The sequence below is a fragment of the Sphaeramia orbicularis genome, chromosome 17 (genome assembly GCF_902148855.1).
Source record: "Sphaeramia orbicularis chromosome 17, fSphaOr1.1, whole genome shotgun sequence".
NCBI lineage: Eukaryota > Metazoa > Chordata > Actinopteri > Kurtiformes > Apogonidae > Sphaeramia > Sphaeramia orbicularis.
The window spans coordinates 7,344,846-7,357,882 of record NC_043973.1 but is presented as its reverse complement, the minus strand read 5'-3'; positions in this window follow the sequence as shown (position 1 = coordinate 7,357,882).

Below are 13,037 nucleotides of genomic sequence, written 5' to 3'. Positions count from 1 at the left end.
CCTGGCGCCTGGAGACCGGATCTGGAACTGACTCAATGCCCGTAGCCTGGAGCCTTTAGCCTGGAGACTTGTGAGCCAGCCTGGAGCCTGGAGCCTGGAGCCTTGAGCCTGGAGTCGAACCAAAAGCCTGGATCGCGGAGCCTGGATCCTTTAGCCCGGAGCCTGGAACTGATCTCGGCCAAGAGTCTTGAGCCGTAGCCTGGATAACGGAGTCTGCAACTGACCAAGACCTGGAGCCTGGAGCCTTGAGCCTGAAGCCTTGAGACTGTAGCCTGAGCCCGGAGCAGGAGCCTTGTGCGCGGAATCTAGAGCCAAGACCTTTAAAACTGGAGCCCGGAACCAAGATCTCGAAGTGACCCCTAGCCTGGAGAAAAGAACCTCAGTTCATGGTCTTGAACTGACCATGACATAAAGCCTTGATACCTGAGCCTGGAGCCCGAACCCTGGAACTTACCCCAAGCCTGGATCCCGTAGCATGGAGCCGTGAGCTTGGAGCCTGGAGCATAGAGCCTGGAACTGACCTTCAGTCCGGACCTGGAGCCCGGAGCCAAAATGACCCTGAGCCCGGAGCCCTGAACATGAGCGTGGAGCGCGGAGCCTGGAACTGACCCGAACAAAGAACCTCGAGCTTGGAGCCTGGGGTCGGAGCATGGAGCCGTGAGCCTGGAGCCGTGAGCCCAAAGCCTTGTACTGCCCCAAGTCCAGAGCCTGGAGCTGAGTCTTGACCAGGACCTGGAATGACCCTGTGCCTGGAGCCCGGAGCCCAGAGCCCGGAACCCGGAGCCCGGAGACTGGAACTGACCCCGAGCACGGAACCTTAAGCCAGGACCCTCAGCCAGGAGACTTGAACTCACCCCGAGCATGGACCCCTGAGCTTGGAGCATTGAGCCGTGAGCGTGGAGCTGTGAGCCTTGAGCCTGGAGGCCTGGAGCCTAGAGCTGGAGCCTGGAGCCTGGAGCTTGGAGCTGGAGCCTGGAGCCTGGAGCCTGGAACTGACTCCAAGTCCGGCCTGGATTCTGGAGCCCTAGCATGGAAATAACCCTATTCCAGCCTGGAGCCCAGGGCGTGGAAACCCCAAGCATGGAACTTAGCCTGAGCCCGAAGCCTGGAGCCTTAACCCTGGAGACCGGAACTTTGACCTGACCAAATTCCGGAGCCTGGAGTCTGGAGCCCACAGGCCTGGCCATGGAATACACCCTGAACCAAAAGCCTGGGTCCTTTGCCCGGAGCTTTAACTGATCCCGAGCATAGAGCCTGGAGCTTTGAGCCTGGAGCTTTGAACCTGGAGCCTGGAGCCTGAGCCTGGAGCCTGGAGACTTGGCCTGGAGCCGGAGCATGAATGGACACCTGGAGCCTGCAAAGTTGAGCCCGGAGACAAAATACTGACACTGATCCAAGAGCCTTGAGCCCAGAGCCTCAAACTTATCCTGATCCCCAATCTGGAACGAGCTGTCTGGAACCTGGAGCCTGGTTCCAAGAACCTGAAGCCTGGGGCCCAGAGACTTGAGCTCGGAGCCTGGAACTGACCCAGAGCCTAAAGCCTGGAGCCTGGAGCCTGAAGCCTGGTCCCTTGAGATTAGAACTGCCCCAAAGCCAGAACCTGGAGCCCGGAGCCTTGAGCAGGGAGAAAAGAATCTGAAGCCTGGAGACTGGAGGCTTGAGCCCTGAGCCCGGAGCCTGGAGCTAAACCCTTGCTCGGATTCTTGATATCGGAAAATGGAGCGCAGAACCTGGAGCCGGAGCCTGGAGCCTGGAGTCGGGAGCCTTGAGCCCAGAGCCTTGGAGCCTTGAAATGGAGCCTGGAGCCTGGATCCTGGATCCTGGAGCCTTTAGTCTTGAGCCATGACCCTGAAACATGGAGCCCGGAGTCTGGAACTGACCCCAAGCCTGGAGCCTGGAGCCTGGAGCCTGGAGCCCGGAGCCTGGAGCCTGGAGCCAGAGCCTTCAGTATTGGGCCTGGAGCCTGCAGCCCGGAGCCTGAGCATGAGTACGCAGCCTTAAACCCGCAGGTCGCAGGCCGCAGGCCAACGCCTGTAGCCTGGAGCCAGAAGCAAGAGAATTGAAGATTCCCTGAACCCGAAACCTGTGTCCTGTAGACCGAAGTATGGAACTGATCATGAGCCAAGAGCCTGGAGCATTGAGCCTGGAGCTTTTAGCCTGGAGCTGGGAGCCTGGAACGCGTAGCAACGAGCCTGGAAAATGGAGCCATTAGCCTTGAACGACCCCGAGCCAGAAATGTGGAGCCTAAAACCTGGAGACCGGAGCTTGGATCTGACGCCAGGCCCAGAGCCTTGAGCCCGGAGCCTGGAGCGTTGAACGAGGAGCCCGGAGCCTGGAGCCTGGAGCCTGAACTGACACTGGGCCCAGAGCCTTGAGCCCGGAGACTGAAGCATGGAGCGTGGAGCCTGGAACTGACCCAAGAATGGAGCCTAAAGCCTGGATCCCAGAGCTTGAAACATGGACCCTTGAGAGTGAGCCTTGAGCCTTGAGCCTGGAGGCTTGAGGCTGGAGTCTGGAGCCCTAACCCCGGAGCCTGGAGTCCGGAGCCTGGAACTGACCCAGAGTGTGGAACCTTGAACCTGGTATCTGGAGCCCGGAGTGCGGAACTGACCCCATTCTCAGAGCCTGGAGCCAGGGGCGTGGATCCCCGAGCATAGAACTTACCCCAAGCCCGAAGCCTGTAGCCTTGAGCCCGAAGCCTGGAGCATGGAGCCTGGAGCCCGTAGGCCAGAGCATGTACACCCCGAACCCGAAACCTGGTTTCCTGGAGAAAATTATGGAACTGATCTTGAGCCAATAGCCTTCTCCAGGCTCCAAGATGGCTCCTTGGAGCCTGGAGCTGGGAGCCTTGAACCTGCAGCCTTGAGCCTGACCCTGGAAGAAGACCCCGAGCACAAAGCCTGGAACAGGGGCTGGAAAAAACCCCATGCCTGGAGCCTGGAGCCCTGGGCGATGAACCCCAAGCATGAAACTTACCCGAGCCAGAAGCTTGCACCTGAAAGCCGGGAGACCGGAACTTGGAATTGACTCTATGCCCGTAGCCTGGAGCCTGGAACCTTGAGCTTGGAGCCTGGAGCCTGGAGCCTGGATCTGGATGAAGACCCGAGCCCAAAGCTAAAGCCCGGAGGCTGGAAAAAACCCAGTGCCATGAGCCTGGAGCCCTGGGTTAAACCCAAGCATGAAACTTACCCCTTGCAGGAAGCCTCTCGCCTGAAAGCCGGGAAACCGGAACTTGGAACTGACTCCCTGCCCGTAGCCTGGAGCCTTTAGCCTGGAGACTTGAGCCTGAGCCTTGAGCCTGGAGTCTGGAACTTTGAGTCTGGAGCCTGGAGCCTTGAACTGAACCGGAGACTAGATCCTGGAGACGTGAGCATGGAACTTACCCTAAATCCGCCCTATACTGGATCGATGAGCCTGGCCTGGAAACTTGAACCTGGAACCTGGAACCTGGAACCTGGAGCCCAGAACTTGGAACTGACACTTAACCCGACCCTAGAGCCTATAGCCCGGAGCCTCGAACTGATGACGATCCTGGAGACTGAGCCTGAGCCTGAGTCTATCCTTGAGCCTTGAACATGAAGCTTGGAGCCCTGAGCCTTGAACCTTTAGCCTTGAGCCTGGAGCCTTGAGCCTGGAGCCTGAGCCCGGAGCCTTGAGCCTCGAGGGAAGTCACAGAGCCTGGAACTGATCCTGCGCCGAGCCTTTAGCCCAGAGCCTTAAGCATGGAGCCCGGAGCCTGGAACTTACCCCGACCCTGGAGCCTATAACCTGGAGCCATGAGCCTGTAGCCATGAGCCCACAGCCCGAAGCCTGGAGAGCGAAGCCGGGAGAGAAGAACCTGGAGCCTTGAGCCTGGAACTGACCCCGAGCCTGGAGCCTGGAGCCTGGAGCCTGGAGCCCTGAGCCTGGAGCATTGAGCCTGAGCCTGGAGCCTGGAGCCTGGAGCCTTGAGCCTTGAGCCTTGAGCCTGAGCCAAGAGCCTTGAGTCTTGAGCCAAGAGCCAAACCATGCAGCCTTGAGCATGGAGCCCTGGAGCCAAGAGCATTGAACTGACCCAGAGCCATGAGCTTTGAGCCTTGAGCCCGGAGCATGGAACTGACCCGAGGCTGGAACCTTGAGCCCGGAGCCTTGAGCCTAGAGCACGGTGACTGGAGCCTGGAACGCGTAGTCACAAGCCTGGAGCATAGAGGCCTACATCCTGAACTGAGCCCGAAATGGAGCCGTAAACTTGGAGCCCGGAGCTACGAACCTACTCCAAGCCCAAAGCCTTGATCCCTTAAAAAACAAGGCTTAAGCCTAGAGCCTTTAGCCTGGCCTGGAGCAAAGAGCCTGAACCATGCAGCGTTGAGCACTGAGCCTGGAACCTAGAGCATGGAACTGACCCAATCCTTGAGCTTGGAGATTTGAGCCCGGAGCAAGGAACTTACCCCGAGCCTGGAGCCTTTAGCCTTCAGCCTTCAGCCTTGACCTGGTGCCGGGAGCCTGAAAGCATAGCAATGAGCCTGGAAAATGGAGCCATTTGCCTTGAACTGACCCCAAGCCAGAAATGTGGAGACCAGAGCTTGGAATTTCCCCAGGCCAAGAGCCTGGAGCCCGGAGCCCGAGCCCGGAGCCCGAGCCCGACCCGGAACCTGGAACCCGGAGCCCGCCCGGAGCCCGCACCGAGCCCGGAGCCTGGAGCTTTGAGCGGGGAGCCGGAGCCTGGAATGACACTGAACCCGGAGCCTCGAGCCTGGAGCCTTAAGCATGGAGCCTGGAACTAACCCCAAACATGGCCTTAAGCCTGCATCCCAGAGCTAGAAACATGGAGCCTGGAGAGCGGAGCCTGAGCCTTGAGCCTGGAGCCTGGAGCTAAGAGCCTGGAGTGTCTAGTCTGGAGCCCTCACCCCGGAGCCTGGATCCGGAGCCTGGAACTCACCCTGAGTGTGGAGCCTTGAAACTGGTTTCTGGAGCCCGGAGTGTGGAAATGACCCGTTCTCAGAGCTTGGAGAAAGGGGCGTGGATCCCCGAGCATGGAACTTACCCCGAGCCCAAGCATGGAGCCTTGAGCCCGAAGGCCAGAGCATGGAATACACCCCGAACCAGAAACCTGCGTCCTTGAGACCGGAGTAGGGAACTGATCTTGAGCCAAGAGCCTTGAGCTTTGAGCTTTTAGCCTGGAGTCTGAGCCTGGAGCTGGAGCCTTGAACCTTAGCCTTGACCCTGGAAGAAGACCCCGAGCCCAAAGCTGGAGCCTGGAAAAAACCCCATGCCTGGTGCCTAGAGCCCTGGGTTGAACCCCAAACATGAAACTTACCCCGAGCAAGAAGCCTGGCCCTGGAGACCGGAACTTGGAACTGTCTCGATGCCCGTAGCCTGGAGCAATGAGCCTGGAGACTTGAAACCTGGAGTCTGGAACTTGGAGCCTGGAGCCTTGAACTGAACAGGAGACTTGAGCCCGGAGACTGGAAATGGAACAGACCCTGAATCCGCAGCCCGTATACTGGATCGATGAGGCTGGAGCCTGGAACCTGGAACCTATAGCCCGGACCCTGGAACTGACGCCGAACCCGGACCAAAGAGCCAAGAGCCCGAGCCTCGAACTTATCACGAGCCTGGAGCTGGACCCTGGAGTCTTGAGCATTGAGCCAAGAGCTGGAAGAAGACATATAGCACAAAGCCTGGAGCCCGGAGCCTGGAGCCAGGAACTTGAGACTGGAACTGAACCCGAGCCTGGAGCCTGGAGCCTGGAGCCTGAGCCTGGAGCCTTGAGCCTGGAGCTTGGAGCCTGGAGCCTTGAGCCTGGAGCCGTGAGCCTGGATTCTGAGCCTGGCCTGGAGCTTACCCTTAGCCCAGAGCCTGGATTGTGGAGCCTTGAGCCGGGAGCTTCGAATTGGAACCTGGAGCCTGGAGCCTGGAGCCTGAGTCTGGAGTCTTAAGTCCAGAGCCTTGAACTGACCCCAATCCTGGAGTCTGGAGCCTTTAGCCTGGAGCTCGTAGCCTGGAAAAGACAAAAAGCCAGGATTCTTGAGCGCGGAGCCTGTAGCCCGGAGCCCGGAGCCGGATCCCGGAGCCCGGAGCCTAGAGCCTGGAGCCTGAAATTGAGCCGGAGCTCGGACCCTTACCCTCACCCAGGCCACAGCCCTAACCCGAACCCTGGAACTTAGCTCGAGCCCGGAGCCCCAACCCTTGCCCTGGCCTCAGCCCTAGACCCTAAACCAAGGAACGAAGCCAAAGCTAGAGCCCTACCCTCACCCTCACCTCAAGCCCTAACCTGAACCCCCCCCAACCAACCCCCCCCCCCCCCCCCCCCCCTGGAACTTAGCCAAAGCCCGGAGCCCCAAACCTGGCTCCTGGCCTCAGCCCTAACCCTAAACCCTGGAAACGGAGCCCGAGCCCGGAGCCCCAAAACCCCTGGCCTCCTAGTCCTCAGCCCTAGAGCCTTAACCGGGCCAGAGGATTTGATTTTCAGAGTCCAAGTGTGAAGCTTTAAGGTGGCTGATGAAGAAAGGGGGAGAGAGAGGGCCCCCGGTAAGACAGAGAGTGGGAAAAATAGTCAATAATTTTATTGAAAGAGTACGTTTCACAGACCAGTCAAAAAACTTCTTTACAGTGCAAAGCAGAAATAAAAAGTAAAAAGAAAATACAATTCAAATACCATTAAAAAAACAATAAAATACCATTACAATACATTGAAAATACAATAATACAGCAAGTGCAATCAGTTTGTAGAAGCCCGAGTCACACCGAAGACAGGAAAGGAGGGCCAGAGTTAAGCCCCCACTGTGTGGCTGCAATGTGGGGTAGCATTCCGTCTCCACGGACGGTTTGAAAAATGCCTTAACTCAGTGTACAGCTTTAGGTGGCGGAGGAAAGAGTGGGAGAAAGAAAGAAAAAAAGAGTAGACCAGGGAAAGGAGGAGCAGAGATCTGAAAAATGGCCACAGACGGTTTGAGTTTTACCGTTATCAAGCTCCACGTGAGAGAAGCACCAGAGGTCAAAAAGTGGTAAGGCTTACAGGGGTTCTGTCTGGGAAAAAAAAAAAAAACAAAGTCCCACACAGATCTGGAAAAATAGCAAAGTCCCACACAGGCCTGGAAAAAAGACAGAGTCCACACGGTCCGCCGGCCGTCCCGGCCTAATCCTGACACGGGTCAGCGCGACGTTTCCCGGCGTTCCTCCTCCTCAGGGCATGCCAATGTGCAGCTTCAAGGTGCAACTCAGTGAGCAGCTTTCAGGGGGCCGGAGAGAAGAGAGGGGGAGAGAGGGGGAAAAGATTCAGACCTAGAACAAGGTTAGGTTTCGGGCTAAAGTTGAGGAGAAGCCCCGGAGGTTAAAAATAAAAAAAAAGGTGTTAGGCTTACAGGGGTTTTCTCTGGAACACAAAAATAAAAAAGTTCAACATACGGTTCATGTTTTAATCGTTATCCAGCTCCAGACGAGAAAAGAACTGGAGCTTAAAAAACGGGTTAGGCAAACCGGTTTTCTGTCTCTGGAAAAATAACAAGTCCACACGGGCTGGAAAAAAGAAAGAGTCCACACCGTTCACAGCAGCCGTCCCGGTCTAAACCTGAAGAGGGTCAGTGGCACATTTCCCAGTGCTCTTCCTTATCCATCCCCGCCAGTGTGCAGGTTGAAGGTGGTTGGAGGAAAGAGGGAGAGAGAGCAAGAGAGAAAGAAAGACAAAGAATCAGGGACCATGGACAGAGTTCTTCCGCTAGAGTGTGGCTTTAATGTGAGGAAGATTTCCATCTCCACGGGGCGGTTTGAGAAATGCCAGAACAAAGTGTGAAGCTTTACTTTATGCTTGAGAAAAACACCTTGTCTCAAAAGTGACCAAATCAGCTTCTGCTTCCATGAAACGCTGGAAAAATGACATTTTTAACCAATATAGTCAATAAAGCATAAAACACACACACAAACGAAAAAAAAAAAAAAAAAAAGTCAAAAGAAGTGTTTATGGCTATTTTGTCCAACTCTTCTCAGGTCTTGAAAAAAACGTCCTTGGTCTCAAAGTGGAAAAAAACAAAAAAAATTCTTATGCGTGAAACGCTCGAAAATGACATTTTTCCTCTTCTTCTCAGAAAAGAATGAAAACAAAAAATACAAGTGAGAAATAAGTGTTTTTATGGCTTTTTGTAAAAATATTCTCAAATCATGAAGTTCTGCTTGAAAATAAACATCTTTGTCTCAAAGTGACCAAAACAGCTTCTTTTCGTTTGAAAACGCTCAAAAATGGACATTTTTGCCTCTTCTACTCAGAAAGTATGAAAACACTAAAAACAAGTCAAAATACTTGTTTTATGGCATTTTTGTAAAGCCTTATCAGTTCCTAACGTTTTTGCTTGAGAAAAAAACATCCTTGTCTCAAAGTGACCAAAACAGCTTCTTTTCGTCTGAAACGCTCAAAAATGACATTTTTGCCTCTTCTACTCAGAAAAGTATGAAACACTAAAAACAAGTCAGAAATAAGTGTTTTATCGTATTTTTGTCAAAGTCTTATCAGTTCCTCACGTTTTGCTTAAGAAAAAAACATCCTTTTCTCAAAGTGACCAAAACAGCTTCTTTTCGTCTGAAACGCTCAAAAATGACATTTTTGCTTTTCTACTCAGAAAAGTATGAAAACACTAAAAACAAGTCAGAAATAATTGTTTTATGGCATTTTTGTAAAGCCTTATCTGTTCCTAACGTTTGCTTCAGAAAAAAACATCCTTGTCTCAAAGTGACAAACAACAGCTCCTTATCGTCTGAAACGCTCAAAAATGACATTGTTTGCCTCTTCTACACAGTAAAGCATGAAAACCACCAAAAACAAATCAGAAATAAGTTTTTAATGGCTTTTTTGTAAAGGTATTCTCAAATCATGAACTTCTGCTTGACAAAAAAAAAACATCCTTGTCCTCTCTCAAAGTGACCAAAACAGCTTCTTAATCGTGTAAAACACTCAAAAATGATATTTTTACCTATAAGGTCAGAAAAGTATGAAAACACAAAAAACATATCAGAAATAAGTGGTTTTATGGCATTTTTGTCAAAGTCTTATCAGATCATAAAGTTCTGCTTGAGAAAAAACCATCCTTTTCTCACAAGTGACTAAAAACACCTTCTTATCGTCTGAAACGCTCAAAAATGACATTTTTTCCACTTCTACTCAGAAAAGTAGGAAAACGCAAAAAACCAAGTCAGAAATTAGTGTTTTATGGCCATTTTTCTTCGAGTCTTAATCAGTTCATAAAGTTTTCCCTGATACAAAAAGATTCTTTTTTAAAAGTGGAAAAAAGAAAAGCTTCTCCTCGTCTGAAAAAATGAAAAATAACCTTTTTGCCTCTTCTACTCAGAAAATAAGGGAAACCGAGAGGTCTGGGCATTGTGGTTTTCCTTTTGCCTTTCGCCGGTCGCTAGAAGCCCCGAACCTTGAGCTTGGAACTAAATACGAGACCGGATCCTGGAGCCCGTAAGCCTGGAAATGACCCAAACATGGAGCCAGGAGGCCGTTGCCAAGAGCCCGGAGCACGGAGCCCGGAGCCCGGAGAAGGGAGCCTGCCACTTACAAATAACCTTGAGCCTTAAGTCTGAGGGCGGAGCCTGGAGAGCGAACTTTTAGCCACGCTTTAAGGACTGGAGCTCGGAGCCCAGATCCTCAAACTTCCCCGTGCCGGCTCAAAGAGCCCGGAGCTAGGATCTCGCCACGAGAAAAAAGCCTGGAACTGACCCCGTGGCCTGAAGGCCTGAAGCCTGGGAGCCTGGAGCAAGGAGGAAGGAGCGTGGAGCCTAGAGCCCGTGCTTGGAGCCTAGAACTGACGCTAAGCAAGAACCTTAAGCAGACCCTGGAGCCCGTAGACTGGAATTGACCCCGTGCCTGGAGCATGGAGCTTGGAGCCTTGAGCCCGGTTACTTGAGCCTTGAACTGACCCCAGAGCCTTGAGCTTGGAGCCTTGAGCCCGGAGCATAGAACTTACCCGGAGCAAGAAGTCTAGCGCCTAAAGCCGGGAGACTTGAACTTGGAACTGACCCCAATGCCTGGAGCCTGGAGCCTGGAGCCCGGAGCCTTTAGTCTTGAGCCTGGAGCCTGAAGCATGCAGCACGCATCCCGCAGCCCGTAGCCCGTAGCCCGCATGCCGAAGCACGGAGCCTGAAGCCTGCAGCCTGGAGCCTAAAGCCTGGAGCCTTGAGATTGGAGCTTGGAGCCTGGAGCCCGGAGTGTTGAGCCATGACACTGAAAAATCAAGCTCGGACCCTGGAACTGACCCTGAGCATGAGCCTGGAGCCCGGAGCATTTAGTCTTGAACCTGGAGCCCGCAGCCCGAAGCCTGGAGTGTTTAGCCTGGAGCCTGGAGCCCTGAGCCCTGAGCCCTGAGCCCTGAGCCCTGAGACAGGAGCCTTGAGCCTGGAGCCTGGAGCCTTGAGCCTTGAGCCTTGAGCCTGGAGCCTGGAGCCTTGAGCCTGGAGCCTTGAGCGAGAGCCTGGAGCCTGGAGCCTGGAGCCTGGAGCCTGGAGCCTGGAGATTGGAGTCTGGAGCCCTGACCCCGGAGCATGGAGCCGGAGCCTGGAACTGAACCCGTGCCTGGAGCCTGGAGCCAAGAGCTTGAAGCATGGCGCCTGGAGCCTGGAGCCCGGAACCCAGAGCCTAGAGCTTGGTGACTTGAGCCTAGAACTGACCCCAAGCCTTGAGCTTGGAGCCTTAAGCCCGGAGCATGGAACTCACCCCGAGCCTGGAGTCTTGAGCTCTGAGCCTTAAGCTTTGAGCCTTGTACTGGGAGCCTTGAGTCTGGAACACATAGAAACGAACCTGGACTCTTGAGCCTGTAGCCTGGAACTGACCCGAAGCCCGAGAAGTGGAGCCAAATACCTGGTTACCGGAACTATGAACTGACCCCATTCCAAGAGCCTGGAGCCCAGACCCTAGAGCCGTGAGGGGGGGAGAAAAAAGCCTGGAACTTAAACCGAGCCTGGAGCCCGGAGCCCGGAGCCGGAGCCCGGGAGCCCGGAGCCCGGAGCCCTGGAGCCCGGAGCCTTGAGCCCAGAGCCTGAAGTATGGAGCCCGAGGCCTGGAACTGACACTGGTCCTTGAGCCTATAACCTGGAGCAGAGAGCTTGAAGCATGGAGTCTTGAGCATGGAATCAAGAGGCCTGGTGACTGGAGCCATGAACTGACTGAGTTTGGGTCATGGAGCCTGGAGCATGGAGCCCGATGCACAGTGCCTGAAACGACCCCAAGTCTTGAGGCTGGAGCTTGGTGCCCAGAGCATGGAATGGACACCAAGCCCGGAGCCCTTTGCCTGGAACCAGGAGCCTGGAGTGCGGAACCTGGATCCTTTAGCCAGGAGTCTGGAACTGATCGTAAGCCTAGAGTCTTGAACTGGTAGCCTGGATAACGGAGTCTGCAACTGACCAAGACCCTGGAGCCTGGAGCCTTGAGCCTGGAGCCTTGAGCCTGGAGCCTGGAGAGTGGAGCCTGGAGTCTGGAGCCTGGTGCTTTAAGCCTGGAGCCTGAAGCATGGAGTCAGGAGTCATGAGTCATGAGCCCTGACCCAGGAGCCTGGAGTCCGGAGCCTGGAACTCACCCCTAGTGTGGAGCCTTGAACCTGGTTTCTGGAGCCCGGTGTGTGAAGATGACCCCGTTCTCAGAGCCTGGTGCCAGGGGCGTGGATCCCCAAGCATGGAACTTACCCCGAGCCAGAAGCCTGGAGCCTGGAGTCCGATGGCCAGAGCATGGAATACACCCCGAACCATAAACCTGGGTCCTGGAGACCGGAGTATGGAACTGATCTTGAGCCCAGAGCCTGGAGCTTTGAGCCTGGAGCTTTGAGCCTTGAGCTGGGAGCCTTTAACCTGGAGCCTTGAGCCTGGATGAAGACCCCGAGCCAAAAGCCTGGAGCCCAGAGCCTGGAAAAAACCCCGTGCCTGGAGCCTGGAGCCCTGGGTGTGGGAACCCCAAGCTTGAAATTTACCCCTAGCCAGAAGCCTGGCGCCTGGAGACCGGATCTTGGAACTGGCTCCATGCCCGTAGCTTTGAGCCTTGAGCCTGGAGACTTGAGCCTGGAGCCTGGAGTCTGGAACTTGGAGCCTGGAGCCTGGAGCCTTGAACTGAACTGGAGACTGGAGCCTGGAGACTGGAGCATGGAACTGACCTTAAATCCGGAGCCCGGATACTGGATTGATGGGCTTGGAGTCTGGAAGCTGGAACCTGGAGCCTGGAGCCTGGAGCCTAGAGCCTGGAGCCTAGAACTGATCACGAGCCTGGAGCTTGGAGCCTGGAGCCTGGAGCCTTGAGCCTTGAGCCTGGAGCCTGAGTCACGAGCCTGGAGCCTAGAGCCTGGAAGAAGACACCAAGCCAAACGCCTGGAGCCCGGAGCCGAGAGCAAGGAACCTCGAGACTGGAACCTAACCCGAGAATGTAGCCTGGAGCCCGTTGCCTGGAGCTTACCCTTTGCCCAGAGCCTTGATCCTTGATTGTGGAGCCTTGAGCCCGGAGCTTCGAAATTGGAACTGACCCCGACTTCGGAACCTGGGGCCTGGAACCCGGAGTCTGGAACTGATTCCAAACCCGGAGCCATGAGCTTTGAGCCGGAAGATTTGAAACGGGAGCATGGAGCCTGGAGCCTGGAGCTTGGAAGAAGACCCAAGGCCCAAAGTCTTGAGCCCGGAGACTGGAAATAACCCCGTGCCCGGAGTCTTGAGCCCAAGGAATGGAAACCCGGAGCCTGCAACTTACCCCAAACCCGAAGCCTGGAGCCTGAAGCCTGGATCCCAGAACTTTGAACCTACCCCATGCCCGGAGCCTGGAGCCAAGAGCCAAGAGTACGGAGCCTTGAGCGCCGAGCCTGGAACTTGGAGCATGAAGCTTAAGCCTGGAACTTGAAGCTTGGAGCCTGGAGCACTGAGCCTGGAGCCCGGAGCTTGGAACTGACCACACGTCCGGGAACTTGGAGACCGGAGCCTGGAAATGACCCCGTGCCTTGAGCCTGGAGCCCGGAACATTGAATGCGGAGCCTAGACGTAGGAGGCTGGAACCCAGAGCCTGGAACGGACCCAGAGCCTTGAGCACGGAGCATGGA